Source organism: Bactrocera tryoni, chromosome 1 (assembly GCF_016617805.1).
Source record: "Bactrocera tryoni isolate S06 chromosome 1, CSIRO_BtryS06_freeze2, whole genome shotgun sequence".
Lineage (NCBI taxonomy): Eukaryota > Metazoa > Arthropoda > Insecta > Diptera > Tephritidae > Bactrocera > Bactrocera tryoni.
Window position 1 is genome coordinate 32603067 of NC_052499.1, and position 16071 is coordinate 32619137.

A 16071-nucleotide genomic window follows, 5' to 3' on the forward strand; every position below is an offset into this window, starting at 1 on the left:
TTTACCGCTATAAAATGTAGTCAAATATGCACAATACTTAAAGGTTTTGAGTGGTAAGGTTTGCGTGGCCACGAGTGTAGTTAAGCTATGATTGGCGAACCCTTAACATAGCCGTAACGTTGCCATGTCATCAGTAGTACCAAGCAACAGCTGCAATTTTATTAATATTGATAAGTGAAATTTATGTGTAATCATTTCAGAAGATTGCCTAAACTGTTTTTATACTCTTGTAACATGTTACTGAAAACTATAATATTTTTGTTCACCTAACGGTTGTACGTATGACCTAAAACTAATCGAGATATGTAGATATAGGGTTATATATACATATATAAATGATCAGGATGACTAGAAAAGTTGAAATCCGGTTGACTGTCTGTCTGTCCGTCCGTAAATGGGCGTAAGGGGACCACTGCCACGCCCACAAATCGACGTTAACCGAAAACATATAAAATGCCATAACTAAACACTAAATTAATATTTAAAATTGTAATTTGGCACAGGGCATCCCAATAGCAAAGGGCACCTATGAGTAACAATTTTTAAAAGTGAGCGTGGCCACGTCCTCCAATATATTTAATGTACATATCTCCAAACCCACTAAAGCTACAACAACCTGAGTACAAATCTTATAAGAACTTCTACCGACAGTGTGAAAATGGATGAAATCGGAGGATAACCCCGCTCACTTCCCATGTAACGGTACTATTCAAAATTACTAAAAGTGCAATAAATCCATAACTAATTACCGCAGAGACGTTAAATTTTACTTTCAAGATGGTATGAGAAGGCTTTATGAGAGCCGGAGAGGTACTTTTTCTAACAAATCTTATGCCGAATTTGTAGGTCAGAGTATGTGTTATACAAGTATAGAGTATAAGTATGTATATAAAAAATTCCTTACATTCCGATCCTCTGGTTGACGTTTTACATCTTAAGGTATTTCCCTGGCTTTAGATCTTGCAAGTTGCAAGAGTATATTGTAAATGTTCGGTTGCCCCCGAACATAGCCCTTTCTTACTTGTTTAATATAGAGTTTAGTCAACTGAAGGTATTTTACTACTATTTTTAAATCTCTGTTTTTGATAAATTTTGTTATTCAATTTTCATTTCATAATTTTTACTATCCCTCACAAATTCAAAATAAAAAGTATCATTCAACAAGTAAGGAAGGACTAAGTTCGGGTGTCACCGAACATTTCATACTCTCGCATGATAAAGTGATAATAATTTACTTTTTGTTTTATTTTGCTGTAAAATTAATTAGATTAGATCAATTTGTGTACTTTGAGCATTGAATTGTATTTTCATTTCCTAATGTATATACATACATATGTATTATACAGAGAAGGCATCAGATGGAATTCAAAATAGCGTTATATTGGAAGAAGGCGTGGTTGTGAACCGATTTCACCCATATTTCGTACATATCATCAGGGTGTTAAGAAAATATTATGTACCGAATTTCATTGAAATCGGTTGAGTAGTTCCTGAGATATGGTTTTTGGTCCATAAGTGGGCGGCGCCAGGCCCATTTTCAATTTTTAAAAAAAGCCCGTAAAATTTGGTGTTTCTGATGTTTTTTGTTAGTCGGTTAACGCACTTTTTGTGATTTTCAACATAACCTTTGTATGGGAGGTGGGCGTGGTTATTATCCGATTTATTCCATTTTTGAACTGTATATGGAAATGCCTGAAGGAAACTTCTCTATAGAGGTTGGTTGACATAGCTATAGTAGTTTCCGAGATATGTACAAAAAACTTAGTAGGGGGCGGGGTCACGCCCACTTTTCCAAACAAATTACGTCTAAATATGCCCCTCCCTAATGTGATCCTTTGTGCCAAATTTCACTTTAATATCTTTATTTATGGCATAGTTATGACACTTTATAGGTTTTCGGTTTCCGCCATTTTGTGGGCGTGGCAGTGGGCCGATTTTGCCCATCTTCGAACTTAACCTTCTTATGGTGCCAAGAAATACGTGTACCAAGTTTCATTATGATATCTCAATTTTTACTCAAGTTACAGCTTGCACGGACGGACGGACGGACAGACGGATTTCAACTCTACTCGTCACCCTGATCACTTTGGTATATATAACCCTATATCTGACTCTTTTAGTTTTAGGACTTACAAACAACCGTTATGTGAACAAAACAATAATACTCTCCTTAGCAACTTTGTTGCGAGAGTATAAAAATTTTGTGAACTTTAATGTCAAACGAAAGGTTATACCGATGAGCGCCGATCGGGTGTAGATTAGATAGGCTGATATGCGTGAGACCACAAAAAATCCAATTACACTGTTATAGCGGGATTCTGCAACCAGTCTCTAGTCTCTATTTGAGGAATTTTGAGGTAAAATCTCAATTTGTGACTAGTTACTATTCACTAAACAGTCTCTAGCTTTAGTCTCAAAATGTTGCCTCAAATTTAAGACCTGATGATTAGCAGGTCACAAAACTAAAAATTTTGAATATACTGAATAGAGATCATAATAGATATTAATCGATTGTCGTTTTTTATATTTTGTAAGCAACTCAAACACAAAGGTTAAAAATAAATAAATTTTACATAAATTTCGTAAATATTATTATGTTTTTTGACTATGTTATTGAAAATTTAATATTTGTTATCGACATATTTTTAATGCCCGGTTTCACAGTCCATACTTATGTTGTACTTAAGATAAAACAGGAAAATATTGTTTTACAGTTCATACTTATGTAATGCTTAAGTACTGAAAAGGGGAGACTTAAGCAGTGCTTAAATAACAGCTGATTTTTGTTTTGAATTTGCTTTGAATTTTCAGCGACATCTTTCGTAGCGTAGGGCAAGTGTCCGTTCGTTTGCACTCAATAACAGCTTATACTTTTCCTTCAGTTCCCATAGGTGCTCCGACTCGCTAGTGATGAAATTTGTGGTTCTTTTGTTGTTTTCATCAATTTTTGATATAATTTTCCTCTGCAAATTTATGTATTGTCTGTTATAATTTAAATATTTCAAACATATTTTTATGAATGTCATTTGTAAAACATATGTTGCCCATAACGTTGCCATATATCATATTAAAATTTTATAGAAATTGAGCATTGACTGTGAAACGCAAACGACCACTCAGTTTGCAACAATACTTAGCTAAGATTTTATTTAGGCACAACTTAAGTATGGACTGTGAAACCGGGCATAAGTGTAAAAATAATGGATAATGAAATGTAATAGATTTTGTGACTATCACTTACAGAATAGCAAAATCATCTCAAGTCTCAAAAATTGTCTCTAACTTAAAATCTCAAATTTAGAGACTTGAGACTGTATCACAGTACATAATCCCACGGTTAGAAACACTTGTCTGTTGTGATGCCCACAACTCCAAAGTACGGATCAAAAAGACCTTCGTATATCTATAAAGCGCCTAGACCCAGCTACAAATTTATTGAGCTGGCCAATATCTACTCCAGCGAGAGCTGGTAGAAAGTATAGCAACAAGATGACAACCTTGACTTTGACAAGTTGCATCCTTCGAAATCTTTCGCATCACCGCGTGAGTTCTAATGGAACAGTACCTATTTAGGACACAGAGAGGGTCTAACTTAATACCCAAAGTCTGCAAGTTTGTCAACATATTTTTTCTTCCTTATTTTAGCACATTGCGGTTACCTAATAAACTTTCGATTATCAACCCAAAACTTTTCCAAGATTAATTTTCCAAAACAACCTTAACTTTCTTAAATTCTGTATCTTTTCCTAATTTCTGCTTGAAATATTTCACCTTTCAACTTTCCCATAATAAGCTTTGAAAATTTCTACAAATGTCATTAAAACAATAAGATTCCTAGATCACGTATTAAATCACAGAATTCATTTTCAGATAATAAATTTGTATTGTACTGCATGGATATCTGGGCATTTGGCGATATCGTAGACCATTTGAATTACTTTTGAAACGAAATCAAAATTTTCATTGAATAAAATAACAAATTTAAAAACTGTGTTTCTAGATATCTCCGCGTTTGATTTTTAGAAAACCCTAAAACTTTCTGCATAATTTTTTTTCATATTTTCGGTAAGTTTATATACATATAAAAATATATTGTTAACAAGTCGATAATTGATTAATGTATAAGGTATGTATTAAACCTAAAAATAAGAGCACATTCAATAGTTACATGGAGGATTATCTGGGCATTACCAAAAATTTCTATGCTGGGTTGCGTAACTGCCCACCTTTATATAGTTCTTCCGTTCAATATGTGCTTGAATTATGTTTTTAGAAATTGGCCTTTTTGGTTGTTTGATTACACTGTGGAACATTTTTGGGATTATTGTCTGGGGGGTGAGAAATTCCAAGTCAGGGTACCATCGTACTAGGTCAGTATAGTAAAACCCTCAAAGGGTTTGGCGTTCGTATGTGTCAGTTTTTTTTATGACCTTTTAAATTTTTTCCTTATCTTGATGTTTTATCGCTTAGTTGTAACATTTTGGCAAAAACGTAGTTTAACATAACTCGCGAACTACTATTATCTATTTTTCCAATCCATTAGACGGTTGTAGCAGCTTTCACACACTATATTTGGTACCCAATTCTCGTTCACTATAACATAAGAAAAAATTTAAAAGGTCATAAAAACAAACTGACACATACGAACGACAAACCCTTTAAGGGTTTTACTATACTGACCTAGTACCATCAACTTTTTCAACTTTTTCATTGGTATTGTTTTTTACGTGGCGGGTCCCAAGCCCAGCGCACAACCCTATGTAGGGAATGTTTCGCCTTCTCACATTAGCTCGCCTTCGAACGGATGTTCTTAGGCTACCCAGAGGATACTTGGTCAAAGACCGGAAGTAGTGAGCTGCTTGAGCCATGTGTAAAAGAATCGTTTCTGGCCACTCCCAAGTGAATGGCGATCAGAGAACTTTCCTCACTTGCGTGAACTTCTACACATGACTCCATCCTCTCATCACCCTGACTTGGAATTTCTCACCCCCCAGATTAGCTGTTGTACTGGGTTACAAAACAAAACAAAACAAAGTTTAGCATTAAATATAACATCCGATACTAGGGAACTAGCTTTAAAAATGTACTCGTATGGTTAATATAATGTAAATTAACGTATTTGAGTAGACGTAAAGAAAGTTGAAATAAATCGAAACTTACAAGCAAACATACATATCTATTTAATGTATATATATATACATAAATGAATTGCTGTTCGTTTGTCTCGCTAAAACTCGAGAACGGCTAAACGGATTTATTTTAACTTAGTCTTGAAATGTTCATGGAGGTCTAGGGAAAGTCTAGAAGGCGAGAAAAAATCGAATAATTGCCGCGAAAACCCTGAAAACAGCCCTTTTCTATTTCCCATAAGTGACGTGATGTCACATCGCATGGCATGATATCACATCACATTGCATAAATACCCATCTTATATCGGGTGATTTTTTAAGAGCTTGATAACTTTTTAAAAAAAAAAAACGCATAAAATTTGCAAAATCTCATCGGTTCTTTATTTGAAACGTTAGATTGGTTCATGACATTTACTTTTTGAAGATAATTTCATTTAAATGTTGACCGCGGCTGCACGTCTTAGGTGGTCCATTCGGAAAGTCCAATTTTGGGCAACTTTTTCGAGCATTTCGGCCGGAATAGCCCGAATTTCTTCGGAAATGTTGTCTTCCAAAGCTGGAATAGTTGCTGGCTTATTTCTGTAGACTTTAGACTTGACGTAGCCCCACAAAAAATAGTCTAAAGGCGTTAAATCGCATGATCTTGGTGGCCAACTTACGGGTCCATTTCTTGAGATGAATTGTTCTCCGAAGTTTTCCCTCAAAATGGCCATAGAATCGCGAGCTGTGTGGCATGTAGCGCCATCTTGTTGAAACCACATGTCAACCAAGTTCAGTTCTTCCATTTTTGGCAACAAAAGTTTGTTAGCATCGAACGATAGCGATCGCCATTCACCGTAACGTTGCGTCCAACAGCATCTTTGAAAAATACGGTCCAATGATTCCACCAGCGTACAAACCACACCAAACAGTGCATTTTTCGGGATGCATGGGCAGTTCTTGAACGGCTTCTGGTTGCTCTTCACCCCAAATGCGGCAATTTTGCTTATTTACGTAGCCATTCAACCAGAAATGAGCCTCATCGCTGAACAAAATTTGTCGATAAAAAGCGGATTTTCTGCCAACTTTTCTAGGGCCCATTCACTGAAAATTCGACGTTGTGGCAGATCGTTCGGCTTCAGTTCTTACACGAGCTGTATTTTATACGGTTTTACACCAAGATCTTTGCGTAAAATCTTCCATGTGGTCGAATAACACAAACCCAATTGCTGCGAACGGCGACGAATCGACATTTCACGGTCTTCAGCCACACTCTCAGAAACAGACGCAATATTCTCTTCTGTACGCACTGTACGCATTCGTGTGGTTGGTTTAATGTCCAATAAAGTAAACTGAGTGCGAAACTTGGTCACAATCGCATTAATTGTTTGCTCACTTGGTCGATTATGTAGACCATAAATCGGACGTAAAGCGCGAAACACATTTCGAACCGAACACTGATTTTGGTAATAAAATTCAATGATTTGCAAGCGTTGCTCGTTAGTAAGTCTATTCATGATGAAATGTCAATGCATACTGAGCATCTTTCTCTTTGACACCATGTCTGAAATCCCACGTGATCTGTCAAATACTAATGCATGAAAATCCTAACCTCAAAAAAATCACCCGATATATGTATGTATAAAAATAAGTTGAGCTATAGCTGACTAAACCGTTACATGAAATGAAAAATGGCCTGAACCACTTTGAAGGAAATCCAGTGAGGATGGTTTGTAAAAAAAAAAATGAGAAAATGTTAATTTTTAACGGACTTACGAGCGTAAATTTCCAAAAAGTGACTTTTTCATACCAAATTTTTTTTTGTTTTGTTTTCCAATTAATTTATTTGTAAATTATTTGAATTTATGTCGTTTGTTTTTTTTATTTGCGTCAGTGAGCCATTTGCGAGAACATTGCTCTATTCGGAAATTACTTGATATTATACATGGAATGCATCTTCGAGGAAATAGTTACGCAGAAAGCAAGGCCAACCCGTAGATTGACATCCAGGTGTGTTCTCAACTAATGCTTTAGGACGAATTTATGCAATCCACCCGAAAAACGACGATTGCTGCTACCTTCGGTTGCTATTGATAAATGAACGTGGTTCAATTTCAATTGAGTCATTGCTTACTGTGAATAGCACGGTGTGTGCAACTTTTTGAGAAGCATGACAGCAATTACAATTGCTGGAACATGATAATCAATGGAATCGAACGAAGGACGATTCGATAGCTACTTCGCATGCCACTGAAGTTCGCACACTTTTCGCGATGATAATTTCGACACATCAGCCTTGAAATCGGCGTCAATTATGGGATACGAACGAAAATGACATTGCCGAGGACACTTTAACCGTGCGATTCTGTAACTTGAGACAGTCTCAAGTCTCTAAATTTGAGATTTTAAGTTAGAGACAATTTTTGAGACTTGAGATGATATTGCTATTCTGTAAGCGACAGTCACAAAATCTATTACATTTCATTATTCAGAGATGTTTTTACACTTGAATGAAAATAAATATGTCGATAACAAATATTAAATTTTCTATAACATAGTCAAAAAAACATAATTATCAATGAAAATAAAAATATATGTTGACTTTGTTTCATAATATTTACGAAATTTATATAAAATTGGTTTATTTTTAACCTTTTCGTGTTTGAGTTGCTTACAAAATATAAAGAAACGACAATCGATTAATATCTATGATGATCTCTATTCAGTATATTCAAAATGGCAGACAAGAGTTCTTTTTAGTTTTGTGACCTGCTAACTACCAGGTCTCAATATTTTGAGACTAACGCTAGAGACTGTTTAGTGAATAGTAACTAGTCTCAAATTGAGACTTTGCCTCAAAATGTCTCAAATAGAGACTAGAGACTGGTTACAGAATCCCGCTATAAATCATATTCGATAAGAATTGGAAATAGGCAAATTCCGGTTGATACTTCCAGTGGTTTGTTATCAATTCCACCTGCCTTTTGTCAATTCACTTCAACGAAAGATGAACTCATCACAAATGTTTATCCGAACATTAACCAAATTATCGTAACTACGATTTCTTGAGTGCACGCACAATTTCAGCAGCCGAAAATACCGATGTTAATGACTTAAACTGGAAGATTCTATGTCAAATTCCGGGAGGTTTGCGCTCATACAAATCGATCGTATTGACAATGAATACGAAGCCGTGAAGTATCCAGTGAAATTTCTAAATTCTTTGGAGAGGCTTGGTATACCGTCGCATCATTAGCGTCTCAAAGTTGGATCTGTCATTATTATGTTTTCCAATCTTCACGCGCCGAAACTGTGTAATGGAACCCGATTGATTGTGACGCAGCTATCGAATACATGGAGGCAGAATGCTTGATTCTACGAATTCCTTTGATTTCCAACGATTTGCCATCTCAGTTCAAACCTATTCAGTTTCCAGGGAAAATTGCATTTAAGATGACAATCAACAAGACACAAGGATAGTCGCTAGAAGTGTGTGACATAAATCTGGAAATCCCATGTTTTTCACACGGCCAGCTATCTATAAATGGCGCGTTCGTAAGTTGGAAAACCATCCTCTCTATACATTTACGCACCAAAACAAACTACGCTACATTGAAAAAAAAATGTGGAAAAATCGCAAATAAATAATTTTTAACACAATATAAATTAAACTTTCTTTTCATTTTAAAACACCTAATTTCACACAGGACAACGCCTGTGGGGTCAGCTAGTTACACTTAAATATTTAAATATGTACATATTTATATTTAGGCGCTTATCGATTGATAAACATCCACATGTACATATTTCATATATACACTGCATCCCTACAGTGATTTGAATTACATGGAACGAAACTAGAAGTGCCAGCACAACTAGTCAGCTGGAAACTCTTTTCCATATACATATGTACTAGTATCCATATATGTAAAACGGATGCTTTGAAGAGAAGTAAGAATTACCATGCGATTCTGTTCTGTGATACAGTCTCAAGTCTCTAAATTTGAGATTATAAGTTAGAGACAATTTTTGAGACTTGAGGCGATTTTGCTATTCTGCAAGTGACAGTCACAAAATCTATTACATTTCTTTATTCAGAGATGTTTTTATACTTGAATGAAAATAAATATGTCGATAACAAATATTAAATTTTCTATAACATAGTCAAAAAACATAATTATTCATAAAAATAAAAATATATGTTGACTTTGTTTCATAATATTTACTAAATTTATGTAAAATTGTTTTATTTTCAACCTTTTCGTTTCTGAGTTGCTTACAAAATATAAAAAACGACATTCGATTAATATTTATACTGTGATCTCTATTCAGTACATTCAAAATGATAGGCAAGAATTCTTTTTAGTTTTGTGACCTGCTAACCATCAGGTCTTAAATTTGAGGCAATATTTTGAGACTAACGCTAGAGACTGTTTAGTGAATAGTAACTAGTCACAAATTGTGACTTTACCTCAAAATGTCTCAAATAGAGACTAGAGACACCTAAATAAAAGCGCTTTCGATCCATCGTTTTGAAATCACTCGTCAATAAATTATTTTTGTCGAGTGAACCAGTCTTTGGGACTAGTTTCCTCTTTTACTAAAGGTTAAAAATTAGCTAAATATTACACGTAATAGGCTATTAAGAGGGAAAATCGGAAGGTTTTAATGCTCTTTACATAGGATTTGGTTCCGATTCAATCTTCCCTTAAAATGTATTTTTGAAACGATCGCTCTTCTTTAAAATATATTAGTCGTTCGGTATTAGCTTATAAGTTGTAGGTCTACATACTTGTCGGATGGCTTCAAGGTGCGTATCAAAAACGGAGGTAAAACTTAAACAAGCAATTAGCAGAAATAGGTTATCTCTTTGCTGGAAAGAGGGCATAATTGTTTTAATTTATATCTATGTATATGTATAGTATGTATGTACTTCTGTATATGTATGTTTATGTGGATTTATGAACATATAGCAGCTTAATCACCTGAAAAATCTCTTTGATGTTCAAAAACGCCCTTAATTTACATGCATACATACTATGTATACAAAAACATAGTACTCGTATACTCATCCCGAGCTCTCTTTAACATTCTTAACGATGTCCTCAACCACATTCATACATAACTAATTACAGAACATGAAGGCAGAAATAAAGGGTTGTTAAACTTATTCCAGTGTGAGAGCGCCTCAAAATTAGCGTTTTTTATAACATTTTCCATTATGGCCAGATTGAACAAAATTACAATTTTTGGGCATTTAAATTCAAACACCCAACATTTAGTATGAATGAAAATTACTATATAGCGGTTATTTATTATATGGAGAAACGATTTAAATCTTTTTAAAGAATATTATAACAACTGACTTTTGTCCTTTCAATGCCCAATAATTGGATTTAAGCTTGTTAGCTCTCAATCATTAAACGTTTTTAATCATTTTTCATCAAATATCTTTAAATTTTACAAATTTATTTAATTTTCATTTTTATAAGTGGTCTTGAACGATGCAACTAATCCCTCCGTTTACATATTTTTTTGATAAAATTTCAATCTGGCCATCGCTCGTTTCCAATTGCTAAACGTCAAAACCTCCTGAACTCGATCAACTGTCAAAGTTTTGCTGGTTTTGACGTTTAGCAATTGCTCTCTCACTTCCAGTGAGAGAGGAGTTAAACATCTCTTTATCTCTGATGAAGGGGTGCTTATAGGAGCTGATGACACGGGGCTGTTTAGCAGAGATAAAGAGATCCCCAACTCTCCTGTCACTGGAAGTGTGAGAACCGCTCACCTACCGAACTTTGACAGTTGACTGGATTGGCTAGGTTTTGACATTTTGCAATTGGAATGACTGGAACGGTCAGATTGAAATTATATTAAAAATATATGTGAACGGAGGAATTTGTTGCCGCCGTTCAAGATCGCTAATAAAAATTTAAAAGAATGAAAATCAAAGAAAATGCGAAATTTAAATATATTTCATGAAACGTTTTACATAGTAGAATTATATGTCAATTACAAATGATTAAAAACATTTATTAATTGAGAACTAACCGGCTTAATTCACCTTGTTAAGTATTGAAAGATCCAAAGTTAGTTGTCTTAATATACCATAAAGTCATAAAAAACAATTTAAGTAGTTTCGCAATATCTTAAAAGTCCAATATACTATACAATAATTTGCGATCTTAATAAATGTTGGGTGTTTTAATTTAAATGCCCAAAAGTTCTTATTTTGTTTGATCTGGCCATAATGGAAAATGTTATAAAAAACGCTTATTTTGAGGCGCTCTCAAACTGGAATTAGTTGGGCATACCAATATCTCTGATTCCTGCTGTTTAGTCTGTCGATGCGCACTGGTTCGGTTAAAATAAGCTGGGCAAAAGTCGTTCTCGTATTTATACTCTCGCAACAAAGTTGCTAAGGAGAGTATTATAGTTTTGTTCACATAACGGTTGTTTGAAAGTCCTAAAACTAAAAGAGTCAGATATAGGGTTATGTATACCAAAGTGATCAGGGTGACGAGTAGAGTTGAAATCCGGATGTCTGTCTGTCCGTCCGTCCGTCCGTCCGTGCAAGCTGTAGCTTGAGTAAAAACTGAGATGTCATGATGAAACTTGGTACACGTTTTTCTTGGCTCCATAAGAAGGTTAAGTTCGAAGATGGGCAAAATCGGCCCACTGTCACGCCCACAAAATGGCGAAAACCGAAAACCTATACAGTGTCATAATTAAGCCATAAATAAAGATATTAAAGTGAAATTGGGCACAAAGGATCGCATTAGGGAGGGGCATATTTGGACGTAATTTTTTTGGAAAAGTGGGCGTGGGCCCGCCCCCTACTAAGTTTTTTGTACATATCTCGGAAACTACTATAGCTATGTCAGCCAAACTCTACAGAGTCGTTTTCTTCAGGCATTTCCATATACAGTTCAAAAATGGAAGAAATCGGATAATAACCACGCCCACCTCCCATACAAAGGTTATGTTGAAAATCACTAAAAGTGCGTTAACCGACTAACAAAAACGTCAGAAACACTAGAATTTTACGGAAGAAATTGCAGAAGGAAGCTGCACCCAGGCTTTTTTTAAAATTGAAAGTGGGCGTGGCCTCGCCCACTTATGGACCAAAAACCATATCTCAGGAACTACTAGACCGATTTCAATGAAATTCGGTATATAATGTTTTCTTAACACCTTGATGACATGTACGAAATATGGGTGAAATCGGTTCACAACCACGCCTTCTTCCAATATAACGCTATTTTGAATTCCATCTGATGCCTTCTCTGTATAATATATACATTAGGAACCAATGATGAAAGCGGAATAAAACTTTACACAAATACGGTATTTGAAAAATATGTAAATGACGGATAATGAAATCTCGATTATCACTTTATGATGCGAGAGTATAAAATGTTCGGTGACACCCGAACTTAGCCCTTCCTTACTTGTTACTATTAATAACTGTGCTGGAATAATTGGCTTTCAAACTAATTTAATCACTAAATCAATATTGCTTTTAGTTTTCAATATGTGTAATTTAAATATTGTTGAAAACAAGTAAGAAAGGGCTTAGTTCCGGTGCAACCGAACATTTTTTGTGCACTGCAAACTGAAAGAATCAATGGGAATTTAAAATTGTGTTATATGGAAAATAGGCGTGATTGTAGACTGCGTTTATCCATATTCATACTGAATATGAGAAAAATGCTACGTACTAAATTTAGTCGAAATCGGTATGTCGGGTCCCGAGTTATATGATTTCAGCTTAAGTAGTTTAGAAGATATGTTTACTTATTAGGGTGTGCACGCCCACTTTTTCAAAATTTTTTGCCCACAGTGCCCGTTGCTACTGTGATTCTTTGTACCAAAATACCGTTTTATATTGTATTAGTTTAGTGCTTAGTTATGGCACTTTATAGATTTTGGGTTAATGGCGATTTGTGGGTGTGGCAGTGTTCCGAAGCTTGCGGAAAGAAAGTTACCCGGATTTCAACTTTTTTTGTCATCCTGGGGTCGAATCATTTCATACGTGCACGGATCGGCAAACATACGAAAGAAAATTCCGTGATACGGCAATCGTATACGGTGATTGGCGTTATGACATTCGATAGCAAACGGATCGTAATTTGTTTTTAATTCACTATAGTTTTTAAGATCCACATTCTTTTGGATCATATGTTTAGGTCACAATAGATGTGAAACTGTCAAAACTGTTGCAAATTTTCAATAAACTAACAAAAGCTAATTAAATATTAAAATGGATCCAACTTTTTTTTTTTTTTAGCTCTAGTGAAAATGATGGGGATGAAAAAATAGTGGGGATGAAAAAATAGGAGGTAGCTAAAAAATTTTATTTGGAGATGGATCGTTGAACGAAGCGTTGCAATCTTAAAAAGACGGTGGAGAATTTTTGGATATAACAAGAGAAGAAGGTATCACCGGCATTACATTGCATAAAATTTAAAATAAGTTATGACCCTCAAAATTGCGATTCTGATCATACGCAAGAAATAGACACCGAACTGCCTAATCACAATCGGAATCCAGAAAAGAGACAAAATAAAGTATTATTCGTTAAATTTAATTTGAAAATGTATATGTCTTTAACTTTGTAAATATTATTTTTTATACAAAAATTTTGTTCAGATAAATTATTATTTTTTTTAATTAAATTCACTGATTTCTTGTCTTTGTTCTTTATTACAAAAAATTATTAAAAAAATATGAAGTTTAAAAAAGTTTACTCACATTTTTAATAATTTGTGTATTACGATTGGCATTTTTCATTGAAATGACATTTCGAACGAAAGCCTTACGATCTTCTTCTTCTTAATTGGCGTAGACATCGCTTACGCGATTATAGCCGAGTTAACAACAGCGCGCCAGTCGTTTCTTCTTTTCGCTACGTGGCGCCAATTGGATACTCCAAGCGAAGTCAGGTCCTTCTCCACTTGGTCCTTCCAACGGAGTGGAGGTCTTCCTCTTCCTCTTCCTCTGCTTCCCCCGGCGGGTACTGCGTCGAATACTTTCAGAGCTGGAGTGTTTTCATCCATCCGGACAACATGACCTAGCCAGCGTAGCCGCTGTCTTTTAATTCGCTGAACTATGTCAATGTCGTCGTATATCTCGTACAGCTCATCGGTCCATCGAATGCGATTTTCGCCGTGGCCAATGCGCAAAGGACCATAAATCTTCCGCAGAATTTTTCTCTCGAAAACTCGTAACGTCGGCTCATCGGTTGTTGTCATCGCCCAAGCCTCTGCACCAGACAGCAGGACGGGAATTATGAGCGACTTATAGAGTTTAGCTTTTGTTCGTCGAGAGAGGACTTTACTTTTCAATTGCCTACTCAGTCCGAAGTAGCACCTGTTGGCAAGAGCAATCCTGCGTAGGATTTCCAGGCTGACATTGTTGGTGGTGTTAATGCTGGTTCCCAAATACACGAAATTATCTACAACTTCAAAGTTATGACTGTCAACAGTGACGTGAGAGCCAAGTCGCGAGTGCGACGACTGTTTGTTTGATGACAGCAGATATCTCATTTTGCCCTCGTTCACTGCTAGACCCAGTTTCTGTGCTTCCTTGTCCAGCCTGGAGAAAGCAGAACTAACGGCGCGGATGTTGAGGCCGATGATATCAATATCATCGGCATACGCCAGCAGCTGTACACTCTTATAGAAGATGGTACCTTCTCTATTTAGTTCTGCAGCTCGAACTATTTTCTCCAGAAGCAGGTTGAAGAAGTCGCACGATAGGGAGTCGCCTTGTCTGAAACCTCGTTTGGTATCGAACGGCTCGGAGAGGTCCTTCCCGATCCTGATGGAGCTTTTGGTGTTACTCAACGTCAGTTTACACAGCCGTATTAGTTTTGCGGGGATACCAAATTCAGACATCGCGGCATAAAGGCAGTTCCTTTTCGTGCTGTCGAAAGCAGCTTTGAAATCGACGAGGAGGTGGTGTGTGTCGATTCTTCTTTCACGGGTCTTTTCCAAGATTTGGCGCATGGTGAATATCTGGTCGGTTGTTGATTTTCCAGGTGTGAAGCAACACTGATAAGGTCCAATCAGTTTGTTGACGGTGGGCTTTAATCTTTCACACAATACGCTCGATAGAACCTTATATGCGATGTTGAGGAGGCTAATCCCTCGGTAGTTGGCGCAGATTGTGGGGTCTCCTCTTTTATGGATTGGGCATAGCACACTTAAATTCCAATCGTTGGGCATGCTTTCGTCCGACCATATTTTACAAAGAAGCTGATACATGCTCCTTATCAGTTCATCGCCTCCGTGTTTGAATAGCTCGGCCGGCAATCCGTCGGCCCCTGCCGCTTTGTTGTTCTTCAGGCGGGCAATTGCTATTCGAACTTCTTCATGGTCGGACAATGGAACGTCTGCTCCTTCGTCATCGATTGGGGAATCGGGTTCGCCATCTCCTGGCGTTGTGCGTTCACTGCCATTCAGCAGGCTGGAGAAGTGTTCCCTCCATAATTTAAATATGCTCTGGGCATCGGTCACTAGATCACCTTTGGGGGTTCTACAAGAGTATGCTCCAGTCTTGAAACCTTCTGTAAGCCGCCGCATTTTTTCGTAGAATTTTCGAGCATTACCCCTGTCGACCAGCTTATCAAGCTCTTCGTACTCACGCATTTCAGCCTCTTTCTTTTTCTGTCTACAAATGCGTCTCGCTTTCCTTTTCAACTCTCGGTATCTATCCCATCCCGCACGTGTTGCGGTCGATCGTAACGTGCGAGGTAGGCAGCCTGTTTTCTCTCCGCTGCGACACGGCACTCCTCGTCGTATCAGCTGTTCTTTTGCACTTTCCGAAAACCAATGGTTTCGGTTGCAGCTGTACGTAAGGAGTTTGAAATGCCGTCCCACAGTTCCCTTATACCGAGTTGTTGACGAGTGCTCTCAGAGAGCAGGAATGCAAGCCGAGTAGCAAATCGTTCGGCTGTCTG